The following is a 19,093-nucleotide window of genomic DNA, read 5'->3' on the forward strand; positions in this document are numbered from 1 at the left end:
ATTGACCATGCGTGCTTCTGTACGAGACTGCGTACGAGACTGTGAACCCAGTCTGTGTGGATTTTCTAATGCTCTCTTTGCCCCCTTTCTCCTTTTCAAACACAGAAAGTCTGCAGAACTCTGTGAATTACGGTCTGTAATGGGAGAAGTAAGAAGTCTAAAATTTGCTTGATTGCAGCTATGATGCATTAAGCTCCAGGCATCAATCTCAATCTCAGTACTTTTTCTCTGAATGGGCAATATTTTACAGTTATCGCTCTCTAAACAAAGCACAATTTATTATACACACAATTTGATAGCTACGGCAGCTAACTCTAGAAGTAAAAATGTCTTCCTACTCAAGGGAGGTAAAAGCAATGTCATACTTTAAATTGACTTCATATGATCAATGGCAGAACACAATCATCTGAGAAATGACATTCATGTCCTGATCAAATGCAATCATACCATATGCAATTGAATTTGGAAAAAGTGGAATAAAGTTATTCCCAGTACTTTTCTGGTGTTCTTAATGTGTTCGCACAAATCATCTATGAATAGTTGAATTAAAATACTTACAGTGTCTCTACCTTTGCCCTCTTAATTCCAGGTCATTCTGACAGCTCTTGATACTGCAGAAATATGCTTTCCTACAAGCAGTTTGATGAAATTAATGGATCAAATCTTGAACTACCTCCAAAGTTAAAGGGATATAATTTATTTTTTGAATCAAATGTCTCTATGCTGTAAACATTTTTGTCTTCATTACTAAAGCAGAAAGACATTTGAAGCCCAATTTATTTTTCAGCATTTATGCTTTTTTTTGTTTTCCACATTTTTCTCAATAGGAGTGTGATAGCCCTTTTAATTTTTGTTTATTCACAGCTTTTTTTAATTTTGGTATTTTAGTTCCTGCATGCTAGCACCGTGTTGCTGATCTGGATGCAAAGAGCACCAAGAAATCTTTGTAAAATTTTAATTTGTTGAAATTTATACATGCATGAATTCATATGCATACATGCATGTGTGTATATACATAAATATATGTATGTATACATGTACATGTATGTATTCATATGTGCATATGCATATGTGCATATGTATACATATTATATAAATAAAAATAGCCATATTTACTAACATATGTTACTAACATATGCTGGCTTTATTGTCACTCAGGCTCTGCAGAAAGTTAGCAATCAGAACAAAATTTGCCTAAAAGATATATCATGCCAAATGACTTTTGGAACATCACCTATGAAGTTTGTTTGTTTACTTTACACATAGGTGATTCGCTTTATTAAAATCAAGCACGTGATTTCTTCTGTGGATCATCCCTACATTATCTCCTCTATCCCCAGAGCCCACTCTGCACAGGATCCTATTTTGCTGCTACTGCTGGAACTATGATTTTGGGTTACTTTTTTTCACTTCAGCCAGGAGCTAAATTAGCAAGAGCACATCCCCCTAAGTATAGGTCCATAACCTCACTGCAAATAACAGTTTAGACACTGCCAGCTGAGATCGGTGTCCTCACTAACCAGGCTTGATGCTTTTAGACAATGGTCAGGCTGACAATTGACACAGTGTCCATATACACACGTTGCTCAACCCATTTGTCTAGCCTGCTGTTGCCAAGAGTTGTTGCCAAGGCTGTTTGTGCAGGCAGCTGGCAGCAAGATGCGAGTGTATCTGGCTATCCTCCAAGAGCGGGCAGAGAAGGCGAAAACATCAGGACTCAGCTGAGCCCAAGATAGGATTCCAGGTAAAGCTCATGCTCTACGCGATCCAAACAGGCTTCAGCAAAACCACCACGAGGAACCTCCTACACCGAGTGCCTTGGCTTTCCTTCCTTCTTTGAATGACTACCCTGCTACGACACCCGTGCATTGGGAAAAACCAATACAGCCACATGCACAATGAAGAAACTGAGGCAGAGCCACTCGTAGCTGCCAAGGAGGCAGGCTGCAATGTGGCAGGTGTCCTACAAGCCCATGACAACCACCTGAGCTGTCAAAATTATTTCCATCTCCGTGGAAAGACCATCGCAAGTTCAAGCCTACAGCATAGCGATGGCAGCAGCACTGGACGATCTCAGCAGCAGAGGAAAGCTAACTTGCCCCTGAGAAGTTGGCAACTAGTCGGATGTGCAGGACACCAGGAGGGAAGTGTGATGCCTGGGAACAACAGAAATTCGTCAGCGGGAAAAATATTCTAAGGACTTGGGGTCTGTTTACAGAGTTTTGGCTACTGTTACCTGCAAAATGTAAGGCAATGTTCTCTATAAAATAAAATGAAGACTCCAGTGAGACACGTGTTAAGTCAAATCATAGACTTCATTCAAGGTTCTCTGGATTTACACCAGATAAGCTGAGGTCAGTCTCTGACACTATGCTCCTGGTTGCAAAGACAGCTTGTACAGCACAGGATACGCTACTGTCATTTCAGGTCAGCAGCCACAACCATCACTGGCAGCACCACTGGCAGTGGATTGTTTGTCTTAAAAATCTGGATGGGCCACCAAAACACCTCTGACCACACACTTTGTTAGCACTTCTGCTGGACACTGTGTGACTTCTTTACAAGGAAACAAGTGCTCTACCTCACTATCCCTTGTTATTGCCACATCTAGAAAGGGAATTTTTAAAGTGTCCTCATTCCCAGCACCTCCATGCTGGTCCTCCAGGTCAAAAGACAGACAAGAGAAAGGCAGCAGTGGGGTCTTTGGTCCTCCACAGTGAGACAAGATCCCTTTGCTGATGTCACTCGGCTCTTGGTGTGTGCTCAGTAAGCCAGTAATTTGTCATGAGCGTGGGCCCTATCCATACATGGCAGGCTGGAGGAGGAATGACCTCAAACTCCACTTCTAATCCAGGGGGCATTGCCAAAGCACAGTGTTTGAGTTTGATGCATGAAGCGCAGAGATATTTTCAGCTCCTGAATCACACTTTTGGCTCCACAGCTAACTTGAACTTCTTGTTAGTTTTGTTTGCAATTTTTCACCTTCTGTAATCACCATTGACTCTCAGGAAAAAAAAAAACGAGCTAGTATGTTAAAGAAAAAAACCCAAAGGCCATAAATACGAAGCATTTTTAAAAATCACTTTTATTTAATAACTTCTATTTTATTCTCTTGCATGTGTGGAAGAGTGGAGCTAAACAAATTACTAATAGATTAGTGGTGCATCACAAATGTCTGGTTTCTTTATTTCACATTCTAAATATATGCTATTAAATGCTGCCAGTGAATGTTTTCTAATGATTTTGGTGCCCAACACAAGAGTGAAACAGTCTGAAAAAAGAGGCAGTGCAGCAGCAAGCAGTTAGCCTGGATACAGCTATAGGAGACCTTTTAGCTATATATTCCTATAGCTGAAGCAAAATGTTTTGCTATACTTATCCCATGAAACCATATTGACTTGACCACAATTCACAACCATAATTGGAAACTGGCAGTAATGAGAAAGCAAAACCTCATTTGACAATACAAAGGGAATAAATTTTAATTGGCATATCCTGCCAATTACAACTGCATCACCTCTTTGTCGCTGTGGCCTGAGTCTACTCTCACTGAATTCAACAGGAAAGCTCCAGCAGACAAATTATGCAACCTCAGTCACAGCTAAGCAAGTCATTTAAGCATATGCTTAATTCCATCTCTAATCAGTAAAGCCAATTCAGCAAAGCAAAGCGTGTCCTCAAGTCAAAAGTGAATAGGTGGCATGCATCTTTCTGAATATGGGTTTTTCACAGACTGAGGATGTTGCACAAAACTTCCCTTGATTTCCTTTAGAGCTCATCATCCTGGAAGAAGGCAGAATTCAGCCGTTAATCAAACTGTCACTTATGCATGTAAAGTACTAGTATTTTTAATTCATCCATAGATTGGTTAAGCAAAACCAAATTAAAAAAAAGCCATGGGACACATCCTTGGGCTGGACACAGACATACATACATACTACCCACAGATTGCAGGGGACTACAGAGGCAGAAGGAGGTAACACAGAAAAGATGAGGTAAGAAGCTACCATAGGAAATCCATTACATCCAGAATTGCTGATGAGCCTCTCTGAGCCTTTTCACAGCATGAATTGGGACCTTTCTTATCCATTGGAGGGAGAGTGGAAAATGATGGGCATTTCAACCCCTCCGTTTCCATCTCCCTCCTGTGGGAATGAGGAAAGAGTAGGGATAATGCACACACCACTTTGATAAGGAATGTGGCTCTTTCCTTGATGCACTGAAGTAACTGGGCAGCCTCTCAAGTCCTCTGAAACCTCTTTTTTTCCTTCAAATTTCCCCTAGTCTTAGCAGGCAACGTTAATCTAACAGAGACAACTTCCAGGCAAGCACGGATCCCCAGGAGCATTTTTTGACTGCAGACAAGTGGGAAAGGAAAAGCCTGTTGCAAACAGCAGGGCTGTAACCGGTGACAGGGAATTCACTCTCAGCAGCGGGCTGCACCGCTCGCCTACCGCTGCCCTTCTCCCCCGATGGAGGGGCCTTATCTACCTTTGCGTTTCATCTCAGAGATCAGGAATCAATTACAAACACCGCGGGGCTGCCCTGAATTACGCTCAGCTGCCCAAGGCTGCTTCCCCCCCGGCGGGTCCCCTCGGCCGAAGGCTGGGGGAGCCGCGGGCAGGGGAGCACTGCGGGCCAGGCTCTACCTGTTCTCCCGCTCCTCCAGGCTGCCCGAGGCCGGCGTGGGGTCAACCCTCTGATTTGTTCTCTGCTTGAGATTACAATCTGTCCCTGCCCCAAAGGCACTGCGAGCTGTAGAGTATAAATGTTTGCAGAAATTAAACAATTCCAGCAAAATACAGGTTATGCAAACATCTCCTCTCTTCCCAGATGACACAACATGGAGCACCAAGCACAAACAAAAACTAACCAAACAAAGCGCAGAGGCATTGTGGAAAAAAAACCATTTAGCGAAGAGCTGCTCTGCTCTCCTTACAGCCATTAGGACAGCGATAATGCTGAAATGGCCGGCCAGCCCTGAAAATTGGATAAACTGAGACACAGAAGAGACAATTGAAAGCAAGGAGACAGACAGCAAAAATAAGTGAGACAACAGATGGAAAGCAGAAATGCAACGTCTAAACTGCAGCTGTAATTCTGCTAGTAACAAGCACGTTTAAGCGTAGTTCGGCTTGCTTTCCTTTTTTGGAGAGTTTTCTTTTAAAAAACCCAACTTGTTAGCCAAGCTGCCGTGGGTTCTCCCCGGGTAGTTTGTGGGACAGGAAAATTATTTCTCTCCGTACCTAGGAGTGAAACAACACTTCTAAGAAAGGGCAAAATTCTGGCACCCTCTGGTGTCCTAGTTGTCCTAGCACTGTTGGGGGTGGAGGGGGGGGGGTCACATCATTAAAATCTATAGCCACAAGCGCAAGAGCTGAGTTTTAGCTGCTGCTGGCCAGGGGTCAGGCACAGGAATGGTTCAGGGCTCTCTCGTGGCAGCGCAGCTTCCTTAGCCTTTCTCCTTTCCTTGCATGGCTGTGGCAATTAGGCAGGAAAAGGGTAGTTATTGTTCTAGCAACATTTTATAGACTAATTTGGCAGGTTTTCTAGCAGGGTTTTAGTATAGTTTTGATAACATGGTAGTATGGGAAGGAAGGATTTCCACATTGGCCAAAGAAACAGTTGTGGCAAGACTATCTATTTTTAACACAGTTTATTCCTAGCACTATTTCAGACACAGCATTTTCTCTCCCATCTGTTGACACAGTTGTTTTGTTTCTTTAAAGACACAGTTGTCTGTCACTTGGGGGAAAGAAAAAAAAAAACCCACCTTCAACAGTTGCAGAGAAAAACATGAGACTGAAACGCAATCAAACAGTGATCTGGTCAAAAGGTAATGCTGGCAAAGCTTCACGACTGAAATATAGAGCAGTTCTTCACATGCCTCTTAAAATTTACATCAGGTTTTGGCCTCTGTGGTATTATAAGTGTGACTGTGGATTTTTAAAATTCAAATCTGATATACTCAACAACTAACTAAGATGGTTTATTGATCTAAGGAGTCTGACTGCGAACCTGCCATCAGCGTGACATACCAGTCTGCTCAGGAGGAATGCTGTCACAAAAGCACAGAGCAAGATGCAAACACTTTCTTTAATAAAGGAAGGAAAATGTAATGAGAGCACCAAGGGGAAAAAAACAAACCCCAAAGTCTGATAAAAATTAAACTGGTATAACAGGACAAAACATTAAGCAATTCTTCTGACACTTGGGTTGCAAGGCTGTTTTCTCTGATTTTTGATGATAATTTTTTTTCCTCATTGGACCACTGGAGTTCATGGTTATGATCTGCCAGGCAATCTGAAAACCTTATCTCCTCTCAAAGGCATTGCAGGCAGCTTGAGAGTTTGTAGGTAGAAGCAAATAAAACTGAAGCATGGCTGAGGTGGGACCTCTGCAGATCACTAAAGCAACCTCAGTTCTTGTAGGACAGCCTATTTGCTGGGAAAGTTGCAATATGAAAACCTGATATATTAAAGGTCAAGACTCCAATACAGAGCAGACTCATCTGTATTGTGTTTTAATTTCTTTTTACGCTGAGAGGTGCCTAGGGACCTGAAGAGGTGACAGAAAGATAAATCATGCATGACAAACTGGAACAGAAGACAAGGCTGTATCCAGAACAGGATAGCTCTGCTGGTGCAGCTGTCCTAGCAAACTGTACTGACAGCGTGTTCCAAGCACAGCCTTCATTCGTACCTTCAAAATCACGTTATCTGCTGGCACAGCCTTTTCCTGAGGTCCCTCTTTCCTCATCCAGCAAGCAAAAAGTGTTTCAGTAAAACTAAAGGTTTGTCCTAAGTGTATCCACAGTGAGAGCTTTTGTGTCAGTCAGGGATCAAGTCAGGGATCAAGCCTCTTTACCCCTTTGGCCAAGTCAGCTATGACAGCAAAAATCTGTAAAACAGGCATGTTCTTCCTTTGACTGGAGTGAGAAGTCCTTTGTGAAGACTTCGGTACTGGCCTCTGCCACTAACGCGAATCTTACGTTCTCATTCCCTTTTGCAGAAATGCAGAGATAAAATATCTCACCACGCACGCCCTGATGGGAATAGTTACGGTATTTCCACAAGCAAAAGAGGTCTCCAGCACGCCTGCGACTGACCCCAGCTGCTGCTCCACTGCTGTTCTGGAGGAGAAGGCTCACCCTCCTGGCCCTGCCCACGTCGGCGAGGCTCAGCCTGGGCTGAGCACCCTTCCCCAAAGCCACGGGAAGGAGGAAGCGGACACGGGTTGGTGCCGCTGCCTTCTGCAGGCACAGCCTTCTCCCTGGATGGAGAAGGGAGGACCACGATGTACAGCGACAGGGGAAAAATTATGCCAAACCAAGTGCCTGGGATTAGGTGTGCAGCTTTAAGAAAACAACCTAATTCATTAAGATGATGAAAAACAGCAGCTGATTTAAGATGTATTTTAAAGGAATTTGTGGATCTGCTTTCAGGTGCTGTGTGAAAAGATATTGTCCAGGTGTGCTATATGGTATGACCTACTGGTCACAATCACCCAAATGATTTAAGATTTTAACACTGCCGTCTATGATTTTCATAAGAGAATGGGCAGTGACTTTAACATGCCCTTGAGGAAATTAAGATCAGCGAGGGATCTGGCAGCATATTCATACACGGCTTTCAGCCTGTTAAAAGGGCTTACCTGCTTACCTGCCTTTGGTTTGGCAATGTCTAGAGCTGTAGTCCTTGGCCACCCAGTATTATCTAATTTCTTTACAAGGCATGCAGTATGTATTTCTGGAAGGTTGGACCTAATCCAGGCTACTCTGGTTTCCATGGACAGGAAGCTCGAAGGTTTGGAATTAAAATGGCAGGAGGCTGAAAAGAAAATTGAGGACCTGGAAATAACAACTGATGGTCCTGACGCAATCATCACCGAGAACACTGCAGCTCTGAAAAATGTAATAACAGCCTGGAGAATAATCTCAGATAAAAGGCTAGGTTTTGGAAGACAGCGGAAAGCTCCTGCAAGTACAGTTACCAGACAGGTTCTGGTACGCTTTTGCATATGAATTTCAACCAGTTCTCCAGAGCATCATGTAGGAAAACACACAATACAAAAGCTTGTAGCTATCTGATCTATCCCAGCATGCCTCATTTAAAGGAAAAGTGCTGCTGGCTAAGACCTGTGACAGAAGCCCTCTTCTTCCTCTAGCTGTGGAAGCTGAAGGTGCTCCTGTCCCCACTTGTTCCAGGCTGGCTGGAGGCTCACGTTTCCTACCTCAGTCAGTGTGAGCCCTCCATTGACCTTCCAGCAAAGGCAGCCCAGATGGCTTTGCCTGGAGTAAGAAACAGAGCACTTCCACAGCTCTTCCAACAAGTAGAGTGGTGGAGTAGTGATTTCCAGCTAGTAAGCAATGATGATCCATGGGCAGAGTGTCATCTTTAACCTTTGTGGCCCCTTGCAAAGGCAACACCTGTCCACCGTCTGAGATCTGCAGCATAGATGAAGAGTTATAGAAAAGGCAAGATGGAAAGTTTCAACTTCTGTAACACTACAGTACTAGCTAAAGAAATAAGCTTACCAGCAACCCTACTGAACTCAAAAGCCCTAAGTAACAATTATCCATGATGAGGTACTTGACAGAAGACTCATTACTTTAGGGCAGACACACAGGTTTTATCCTGAATTTTCAGGACTCATGAATGTTGTTGTGGGCAAAGTACCACCCTGATATCCTTTTGTCATGGCCAAAAGAGTCAGGATAAAATAAAGACTCTGAAACAGTGTACTAAACCAATCCCTCTCTGAACTACCTTTATTTACTATCCCCAGAAAGGTCACTAAAAAGCAGTATATTTTAAAGAAGAAAATTGTTGACCTTTGAAACACAAATGGCAATGCAGGTGAGCAGAGCCTCCACTGAATTTATTCATGCCTGTGTCCAAAAGTAAGGTGCCAGCACACATGGATACCCTACCACTAAGTGACAGAAAGAGGCCTTACGGCTGCCTTAAAGACACTGGCAGGGATTAGCTAACCCTGGTTTCTGAGGGTGTTTCCTATTAATGTGGAGTATCTTCAAGGCCTGGTTGGTTGCCCCAGGAACCAGACAAATGGAAAAACTGGTTTTAAACCACCTTTGCTCTCTCTGCTGTGTTCAGCAGAGCTTTAATGCAGCTGCATTAAGGCAAAGGCATTAAGGCAAAAGACTAAGGACTGCAAGGTGGCAATTTCACTGAGACTTGTCCCCTTAAAACCTCAAGGTTTGATTCTATGTTAGAGCTTCTGAGCAAAAATTAATAAAAAACAGGAAAATGGTGAGAGGCCACACTGACTGTATAAAGTCCAACTGAGGAAAAACTGCCCTAGGAAAGGAGCCAAGAAAGTGCATGGGACCTAAAAATGCTTTCAGATAACACAGTCAACATGCTAGACAGCAAAAATGTTTCTGCCAGGAAAACATAATGCCAGTGCTAAGAAACATAAGAAATCAACTTAAAGGCTTCTCGTGAGGAATAAAAGGCACAGCAAACAATAGTAATCATTCAGAAACTCAGCCACAATTAAAGACTAAGAAAGGTGATAAGTTAGAGAAAAAAGGACAAAAAAGACCCCTACTGAATTCTACATCTCCAAGGAGTTATTCAGATTCCCACTTGAGTGTTTCCAGAGATGAATACCACCAATTTGGATTCAGGAAGTTACAACAGATATATTAAAATGCAGCCAGTTATATCCCAAACCATTATCGTGCTGTTCCAGAACCTTTGTGACCACTTAAATGATAAAAGAGCAAGCACTCAAAGAAAACAAGTATTTTTCTATCAGGACTACTTCACAAGAGACAAGCAGAATTAGGAGACCCCAGGAAAAGGCTCCAGGCAGGCTCACTATACCTCATCTACCTAGTGTGCCCTTAGGATACAATAAAGCACTTCTCACCGCTTCTCTAAGGATTGCTTACTAATACACCAGCCCTACAGTAGTTTCAAATGGGATTTAAAGGGGATAAGTGAATGCAGTCAGAATTACCTTTGCTGGGGCTACTCCTTTTCTTTCATTCTGACAAGTCAAAGAAATCCTTAACTTGAACTGCAGATCTAGGTTTCGGCACCTACGTTCCAGCGTTTTTCGTATCGTTTCATTACAACTAGTCCTGGCAATGAGCAGTAAAGTCCCCAGTGGGTTTGCAGATCATCACAGCAACATGATTAGGAAGCTTGATCCAAGTATCGTAAAACTCAGTGGAACTTGGATTGAGCCCAAAGAGAAATGATTTTCCCTGCTATGGGTGGTTAGCTATACATTATGCTTCTTCTGTTGATAAAAGTGAATCTTTCCCCATGCACCGATTTTAATTACTTAACAATAGAGCCTGCTTTTGAACATATATTTTCATGAAACAAATCATAACCTGGAATAGAAAAAACATGTCTTCTGTGCCCTGGGATCAAGTAAAAATTCCACTGACTACAGTAACCGTTGAGTAAGGCTATCGCACTATTACATAAAGGTATGCACATATGTATATACACACACATGCCTTGGCTTACTGATCTGTACGTCCTCTAAACCCTTCCCTGGGAACTAGCACTATGATGAACATTTGTAGGAGGAGAGATGTAGTTCGTGTGGTCATGAGAACACAGTGTATCTCACTTCCTGTACAATATTAGTTTCTAAAATTTTATACATTTCCCATCTTTAAAATATGGAGAAATTTCTGTAAAAAAAAAGTTTTATTCTAAGGAAGAAAACAAAATGTTTCAAGAATAGTCTAAATATTTACAAGATATTTTAATTTTAACACAGATTTCCAGAGATTATTCATAAACACAAACACACTGTTGAGTTTATGTCATAATTATTTGGCATTTTACATCTGCTATAGCATGCAAAATAATATTGGTAATATTTCTAGCTTACATGCTGCTCTTAGCGTAGAGGTCTTTTTTGTCAATAGGGCTGTAATAATTCACATAGTAACTGGAAGAACAAGTCAATCTGACAAGAGTTGTACCTGAAGAGATCAAAAATCACAGAAGCATTTGGGTTGAAGCCACCTCTAAATGGGTCATCCTAGATCATCTATAATAGACACTTATCTATTCTAGCCATGACTGACTCCACACCCTCCCATGGCACTTTGCTCCACTGACCTATATGTTGCGTAGTAGTAACCCCTTTCCAATATCGAACAGTCTAGCAAAGTATTCCCTGCTGCAGCTTAACCACAGTGTTTTTCCCCCTTTTCTCTTCAATAACATGTGAAAATACCTTGCCCTGTTCTTTTCAGCCCTTTTGCATATATATGTGCAGTTAAAGCTCTGACTTACACTTTCTCCAGACTCAATGTACCCAGATTTCTTGTCTCAAATACTCTTTCATCTTGACTTTGGGTTTTTCCATCTTCCTGAAGAGTCCTGTGAATTGAGGTTACTTTTTGGCTCTTGCTTTTGTGGGCTGAAGAGGATTGGAAATGTTTGCACCGAGTCTAGTTAGAAATTTATTTTAGGAGGCTTGAAGTTAAAAGTATGTCATCGCACATCTCCCTGCTTTGTAGTGGCATTTGTTCGTTCATTTAATTTAATATTGTTCTCCCAAGAAACACCTTGAGAAAATCACACATACAAGATCAATACGCACATTAATGAGATAGCCGGAACGTAATACTGCTGTTCTTCAGGATGTGCTCCTTAATTCCAGGAACTTCCACCCAAACTTGAACAAGGAGTGTTATCTCCTGATATAAACATATGTCACCTCCATTAGGCATTGCTAGGAGTGAAGCCATGTCAGCACCAAGACTACCTGAGCATTTACACAGGGCATCTGAAGGCTGTCGAGGCCACACGAAGTTCCAGTAGCAGGAACTTAAAAGCTGCTTCTGATATGCCTGGTTGGGCTGCAGTCATGGCAAGGGCACCATATACTTTGATTTTTAAGTAACACCCTTCACCTGATACATATTAATGACTGTGACACCTCTGTGCTCCCAACACAGAGGAGGTCCAGGAGCGCAGGAGAAGCTGGTGGCCTGCTCACGCTTACAGAGAGGGTCTTTGGCTGAGCCGCCTGGAGTCACACGCTGTGCATGCAAGGCACGTGTTACCAAACACCCACCCGTCCTAACTCTGCCAGAGCCTCACACAGACCTCCATCAGGCTGCCTCGCTCCGAGTGATATCTGAGCAACCCATAAAGAACAGACTCGGGTGGTCAAGTTCTCCATCCGCGACAGAACACCTGCGCCAGCTCGAATACCTGAGGATTCGCAAATATTTCCACACTCATGGATTTAAAATACAATATTCATTTGGTGTATCATTGTACCATAATGCACACGCACTGAAGTAGAATCTGGGGCTTTAAATCAATTATTTGCCTGTAACATAAAACAGGTCCATTTTCCCAATGAAAATATATGCCTAAAGAAAGTGGTAAAGAAGGGGCTCTCACACATGAAGAGGAGACTTTTCTTTGTTTTGACAAAAAAATTGGCAGAGGGTATCCAAATGGCTCGCTCCACTGTTGCTTCAAATAGCTGCAATATAATACTCATCCAGCTTGTTTTCAGAATCAATATGAGGAAGGTTTGGGTTTTCTAGTTTTTCACTGTTTCAACAAAGAGAGGACACCGCTGCCGGGACTGCCTCTGCCTATTGCCAGCGTGAGAAGCTGAAAACATGCTTAACAATAGCATGGCACGAGCAATTTCTATATTAAAGAGATAGCTGTAAAGTCTGATACAAACAGACAAGCGTTACGTTTTCCAATATGCAGCTCAGAAGACCAGCTTATTGACCATAAAATGAATTATATAACCCAACTTGTATTATGTCATCTGAGACCTTGGTTAGGCCACTACCTTTTGTGTGTGGTGTGTGTGTGTGTATATATATGTAAAAATATATAATTTTTTTCCCCAGACAACTGTCACGTTACATTCCTTATATAATGCTGCTGCAGTGCTAACCTGAAGCATAATGACTGTGCTCATTATAGGGTTATTACGAGTTCTGGGATGAAGAGCTGTCAATAATTTTATTTGCTCCATATAAGGTAAAACATTGTCTTTGTTGTAAAGGGAATCCCAATTATATCTTTTTGAAACAGTAATTACAGTAATAAACAGATTAAGAGTGGTAACCACAGGTCTCCCTCCAGCAAGGCATGCAAGCCCACATCTCAGCGGGTAAGTGGGACAAGGAGACAGGGTGCTGCAATCTAAACTGCTGGATCAGGCCTTAGCATACAACCCTCTGCATCCTTGAATGAAAGAAGATGGTACGGAATACTGCAGTGCTCATGGCCAAATAGATTCAATGTTTTCTGTGTAAAGGAAAAGCCTATACACAGTAAATTTTCTTGATTGTTCAGTCTAGCTTTTCTTTTTTGTTGTTTGTGCTGTCAATTCAGCACAGCCTATTAAAGACTGTGAAAAGAAATGGCCTTCAGCAGGGATTTATATTCCAATCACACAATCTCAATTTCTTCCAGAAAAAGAGCTATTGAACTGGTTCTCCAGTTTTCAGGTAAGTCAGGTCCAACTTTTAGATGTTGCCCTTATGTTGTGATTATGTATTGCCAATGAATTCCTATTTAATATACTGCAAGATAAACTGATACCTGTGCAGTTAGGTTCCAAATACGTTACACCTATTTGATAATGACAGTACAAGTGGGTAAGTCTCTAACACCTTCCTGTCCATTTATACAGAAGGGGTTTTGGCCATCTTTTTTTTTTAAGACCTCTGATCTAAAGGTCCTTTAAAGGCCTCATGTCTGGTGAACTGGGAGAGAGGCTTTTGTTGCTAGTAGTTCTTGTAGAAAAAAAGCAAAGGTGTTCTTTTCCCAGGATTTCAGTTTAGCCCTTACCATCAACCCTTACCAATTGAGTTGCAAAGTATACACTGAATTCTGTTCAAAACCCCTACTGGTCTTCATCCTGGTTTATTACAGTTGTTTGCCTACTGGCCGCATTGGTATCCCCAAGCACCAGTACGGCCCTGCTCACTGCAGGCTGAGGGATCAGTCCGAGACCACAGACCTCTGTAATGCTCCCGGCAGCTGCCTGTTTGCCTGCTCACTCGCTCTCTGCCCTAAAGCCCGTGGGCTACTTCAGCACAGCCAGGGCTCGAGCCCCCGGCTGCAGGATCAGACCCCCCTGCTATCTCAAAGAGAAGTTTTGATGTCTAACGTTCACGTGTAAAGGCCACGGAGGCTGAAATGAAAACCCCACAAACAACAGGGAACGCAGGTAAGTCTATTTCAGTGTGTTATCAGTGTTTTTAATTTTTTAACAAACTAGGAAAAAAGAAGTTGTTCTAAATGTAAGGCTTCTGCTCCATCCTCGTCACCTTCTTGTGTTGAGGCAGTTCATCTGATGCAGTAAAAGACAAACTAGGCACGGTAAGATAGCCCCGTTTCACAAGCTCACTACTATAATGCACTTCCATTTCTCAGGCTCCAGCCCACAGCCCGCCACCTTGCAGAGCCTCCTCCCGACCCTGGTCCCTGCGGGGCGAGCCAGCAGCTCGTGCCCTCCGCTTTCAGCCAAGCGACACGGGTTTACAGCTAGAGCTGGGAGAAAGGTTGCAAAGGAAGAGCAAACCTTCTTGTGACCACGGTGTCCCTACACATCCGTGCCGCCCAGAGCCTCCTCTTTTGGGCTCAGCCCCCACCTCCACTGCCCCTCGAGCCCTTTTTCTGGGACCGGCACAGGCTCCGCTCCCCGCCTGAGACGCTGAGGAGTGATGACCAGGAGTCTGTTCCTGCACAATCCACCCCAAAGCATAACTCTAAATGTATCTTCCAATTCTACTCAGGTATTTATAGGCCCCTGCACGGGGACATATTATTCTTTCAAAAATATTACAGGAAAATGCTGCAAGTGATTGTCATAAAAAACCCTCCATCATAATTTCATTAAAAATTAACAAAAAGAAAGCATTAGTGTTGTCCTGCCAACCGGGGGTGGGGGGGTGTCTCATATTATTAAATTGAGAAGGGCAGCAATGGAAAGTCTTTTTAGATTGGTGTTTCCATTCTTTCCTCTTTTGCCTGGTTCAAAAGTCCTGCATAATTAATACTGTAGTACTTAATAAATGCTTATGAACCTACTACCTCTCTGCTCTTTCCGTTTAATTAGGTGATTGACTTCAGGCGTACTATAAATTATAATGACAATTTAATTACTTTTTTAATGTGCACACTTAAAAGATTTATAAACAGGAATAGAGTAGTACAGTGCACTGAAAACTAGAAATACCGTGAACTGGAGAACAGCACAAAGTAATCCCATCTACAGTATCTCTCCAGTGTCTGAGCACCTGCAATGACTGGGAGATACGGTATTTACAGTGTCTGGTACAACCACAGAGAATTGTGTATTTCTACCCAAACGCCGATGTACGTCCCTTCGAACTTTTTCTTCTAGCACTTGGGTATCTCACTCCGCTTCATGGCAGGAACCTAAAGTGGTTCCAAGGAGAAGTCAGGCTGTAGACTTCAGCATCTCTTAAGTAAAGTGTTCGTAAAAAGTGGAAGACCCTTTCCCTTCTTTTAAACAAATCGTAAAACTTCTGCCTCATTTCATCATAACACAGACATTGTTAAAATTTGCAGGGGGCCAAAATCTCCCACGGTATTCCAGCTGGCACAGGCAAATCGTCAAAGACCACGGATTTCATCATCTCATGAACAGATCCTTCCTAGTCAGGAGACAGAAATGTCTGTCTGAGAATATTTCACGCCATCAGCACCACATACTGCAACAAGCGAAGTTAGCTCTTCTGATATTGTTGTTATGCCATCTAGGACTCATTCCCCTGTCACTTACAGGAATGTAAATTATAACTAAATTCACAAAGTTAAGAGAATTGCATATATAACAAATCGAATAAGAATCAGATCCTGGTTTTACTTCAAACCAGTGCTCAGAAAAGTACAATCGATAAACTAAAAATAACCTTTTTAAATGTAAATAGTTTAAGATACTAAGAGAAGAGTTAACCTACCTAAATGTCCAGGCATTTCCAACCCCTGGTCACTCACTGAAAACAAAGAAATCATCACTATTTTCTACAAGTTACCTGTCACCAACATAGAGAGACGACAGCATTTGTTTTAAATCACACTGTATGCTATATTGGTGAAACTTTCTCATGTAAAAAAGTCATTAAAATTTGGGCTAGAGGAGACGCTTTCCCATCTGGGAGCTGAATCTGGTTTGGTGTGACTATTCCTGTCTGTTAATTTAGCAGTATAAAGTATAACTGTACATTCTTGGCATACTTGCTGGGGATGCTGGCATCTCTGTAACCAGAACTGCTTTCAGAGAGGGAAGAAAAAAGACTGGGCAATTCACAGTGCGCTATAAAAATGATGGGCAATTCAGTGTTTTAAGCATCATCTATCAACAGTGTTGGACAGTCAAAAGGGGAATAAATTTAAATATATCGCCAAGGCACAGTGCTGTGATAATTGTCTCTGGTTTTCCTTTTTAATACAGAAAAAAAAATCCCAGACGCTCCTCTCATTCACACCCAGTGAAGCTGAGTGGAAAGCGGATCAATCCCACAGCTTCCTCGTGTGTCTGTCCCCCTCGGCCGGCACGCAGCGGGGCCAGAAAAGGTATAGGTAAAAGAGAAAACGCCGGGAGGCTGAGCGGCGCGGTGAATCACAGGGAGCCGCTTTGTCTGCAGCTTCCGCTCTCGGAGGAGCTGCGCGGGGCTGAAACAATGGCTCTCCTATGGAGCTGCGTCTCATCTACCTCATCTACAGCCGGTGATGGATGATGGGTCAAGAGGGCAGCAGACTTTGGGTGCACAACCCTTAAATACTTTATCAAAGATGGCAAAGGGCCATATGCTACAATAACACGGCAAATACTTCCTTTCGCTGTAGAGCAGACAAATTCCTTCCTCTCTGCTGGCTACATCTGAAGCTTTTGGTTCACGGCTCAGAGTGTGTGCAAGTTCTATATTCACAAAACATACGTGTAAAAAAGCTGCGCTTTTATTCCTGGGACTGTTCAATTGTAAACATTCTCACAGAAATGAAAAGTCAGCCCTATCTGTGCTGAAATCCTACGCAGTCATAAATATGTAATTCTAGGGATTTATGGGGTTTATAGACAATAAAAGAATGCACATTTCACTCATTTTAAAAATTGAAACTGCATAGTAAGTTTCATAATAAAAATTTGTAAAACCCTGTAACTCATCCAAACTTTTTATACTGAAAGGGTTTCCTGAAGGAAAAACATACTGATTTGATAGAAGTGAAAAGTTCCATAAAAAATAGAAATTTTGTCCCTGGATTAAATGAAGTTTAATAAAAGTAATAGGCCTTGTGACATAAGAAGGTGCTTCAATACTAACAGTTTAACAGTATTGCTGCGCTACCCAGTGAATTATAATTTAACAAGACATACGAGATGAGTTGGAATACCTTCACGCCATCAAAATATCTTTATGCAAAACAAAACTGAAGCAACATTTAAAATGTTCTGAAATAAGATATCTTACTGTATAAAAGTTGCCAAGGGTTTGTCCCAGTTTAGAGCAGAGGTAAAGTGTTTCAGAACTTTCTGCCGTTTAAATGTTCTTTCAACCAGTTGTGTCTTCTGTTCCTCCTTAGCTGCTTCTCTCTCTGTTTATCCCCCCTAGATATCTTTAAAACTTGATCTAACTGCTCTGAATTTGACAATATAACCTAATGCTCTAACAGGACAGAAAGCTATGGCCTCATGTTTGGTTTCTAAAGGCAGTGGCAGAAAGGAATCTCCAAAGAAACCTCCAAATCAGCTGTGACCATTTCAGCTCCCTCACCAGCTGACTTTAGGGACATGGTGTAGTGGTGGTCTTGGTAGTGTTAGGTTTACGGTTGGGCTCGATGATCTTAAAGGTCTTTTCCAACCTATACGATTCTGTGATTCTGTGATTCTGTGACTAGAGCATCAGCAACAGAAGACAACCACTCAGCTGCCCACCCACACGGCCCCAGAAGCCGAGGTAACCCTGTAGTAACGGAATCATTGATTAATGGCAACGACACCTAATACTGGCTCGTAACTTTCCCATTTTGGAGACTTTGAGGAGTCCATTCACATCAAAGCATTGAAGCGACTGGCGTGGGTTTTCCGGCAGCAGAGTGCAGGCAGCGAGGCAGCAAGCTGTGCCGTCCCACCGCGCGCGTTGCTGTGACGTGGGAAACCTGCACCTTCCGCCTCCGGGCGCATTAAGGCAGAAGAAATGGGCAGTTTCCCTTCCAAAGATCTCACAGCATTTTACGCTACAGCAATGGATTTGCATAATTTCAATCAAATGATGTATTACAAATCTCACCATAGCTTTTGAACTTAAATGCTTCAGAACTGAGCAAAATAAATGGTGCTTATATTCAGAAAATGGAAGGTCTCGGCGTGGAGGTATCTCAACTTTCTTATAGCCCTATTGAACAGATTAGAAGCAGGCCTGTCATCTCTAATTCAACCGAGTGTAAATTTCAGATTAAAAATTAAGTTATTTTAATTAATAGCCATAATGTGTACTGAAAAGCTTCTAAAGCAGTAAAAGCTTTTGCAGAGCCTCTAACACCCAGAAAGCAAATCTGCGCATAGGTAACTTGCCCTCTGAGTATTTTCGTTCCTTTTTCAGAGTGTGAGGCTAAGATCGGCATTAAACTGCATCATATTTTTAATGGGTTTTCCATCTGAACTGAGAGGCGCTTGAGGACCCACAGTGATGTCCCAGAGAAAAACATTTTGAATGTAACTTTTCTGCTACACCCACCTTCAGCTCATGGCCCAGCACTCCGCTCCCTTCTACTCATCCAGGTAAGGAGAAGCTGGCAGCTGGGGAAGGGAAGAGATGATGGGGAGCCGTATGGAGCTAGAGTCAATTTTTGGTACGTATTTGTGAATAGACACAAAAGAGATAAATGCTGGCAGGCATAAATTCATGGTTTATCAATATATATATTCTGGTACTGTCAGAGTAATTTATTCAAAAAAGACATTTAAAGGCAAACACTGGTTTAAAGAAAAACCCAAATCCTTAAAGAGACACATTCCAATCCTGACTTATTCCTTGCCACAGCAAGTCCAGGATCCTGATGGCGTGAAGCAGGAGGCA

At 42.4% G+C, this 19,093-nt stretch overlaps 1 protein-coding gene across 10 annotated transcripts in view; it reads right to left on the reverse strand.

Moving 5' to 3' along the window:
- HIVEP2 (HIVEP zinc finger 2) overlaps positions 1 to 19,093 on the reverse strand; it is a 144,629-nt gene that overhangs the window by 58,770 nt on the left and 66,766 nt on the right. The gene's annotated exons all lie outside the window — the stretch shown is intronic.

This window comes from Ciconia boyciana, chromosome 3 (assembly GCF_034638445.1).
Source record: "Ciconia boyciana chromosome 3, ASM3463844v1, whole genome shotgun sequence".
NCBI classification, from domain to species: Eukaryota; Metazoa; Chordata; class Aves; order Ciconiiformes; family Ciconiidae; genus Ciconia; species Ciconia boyciana.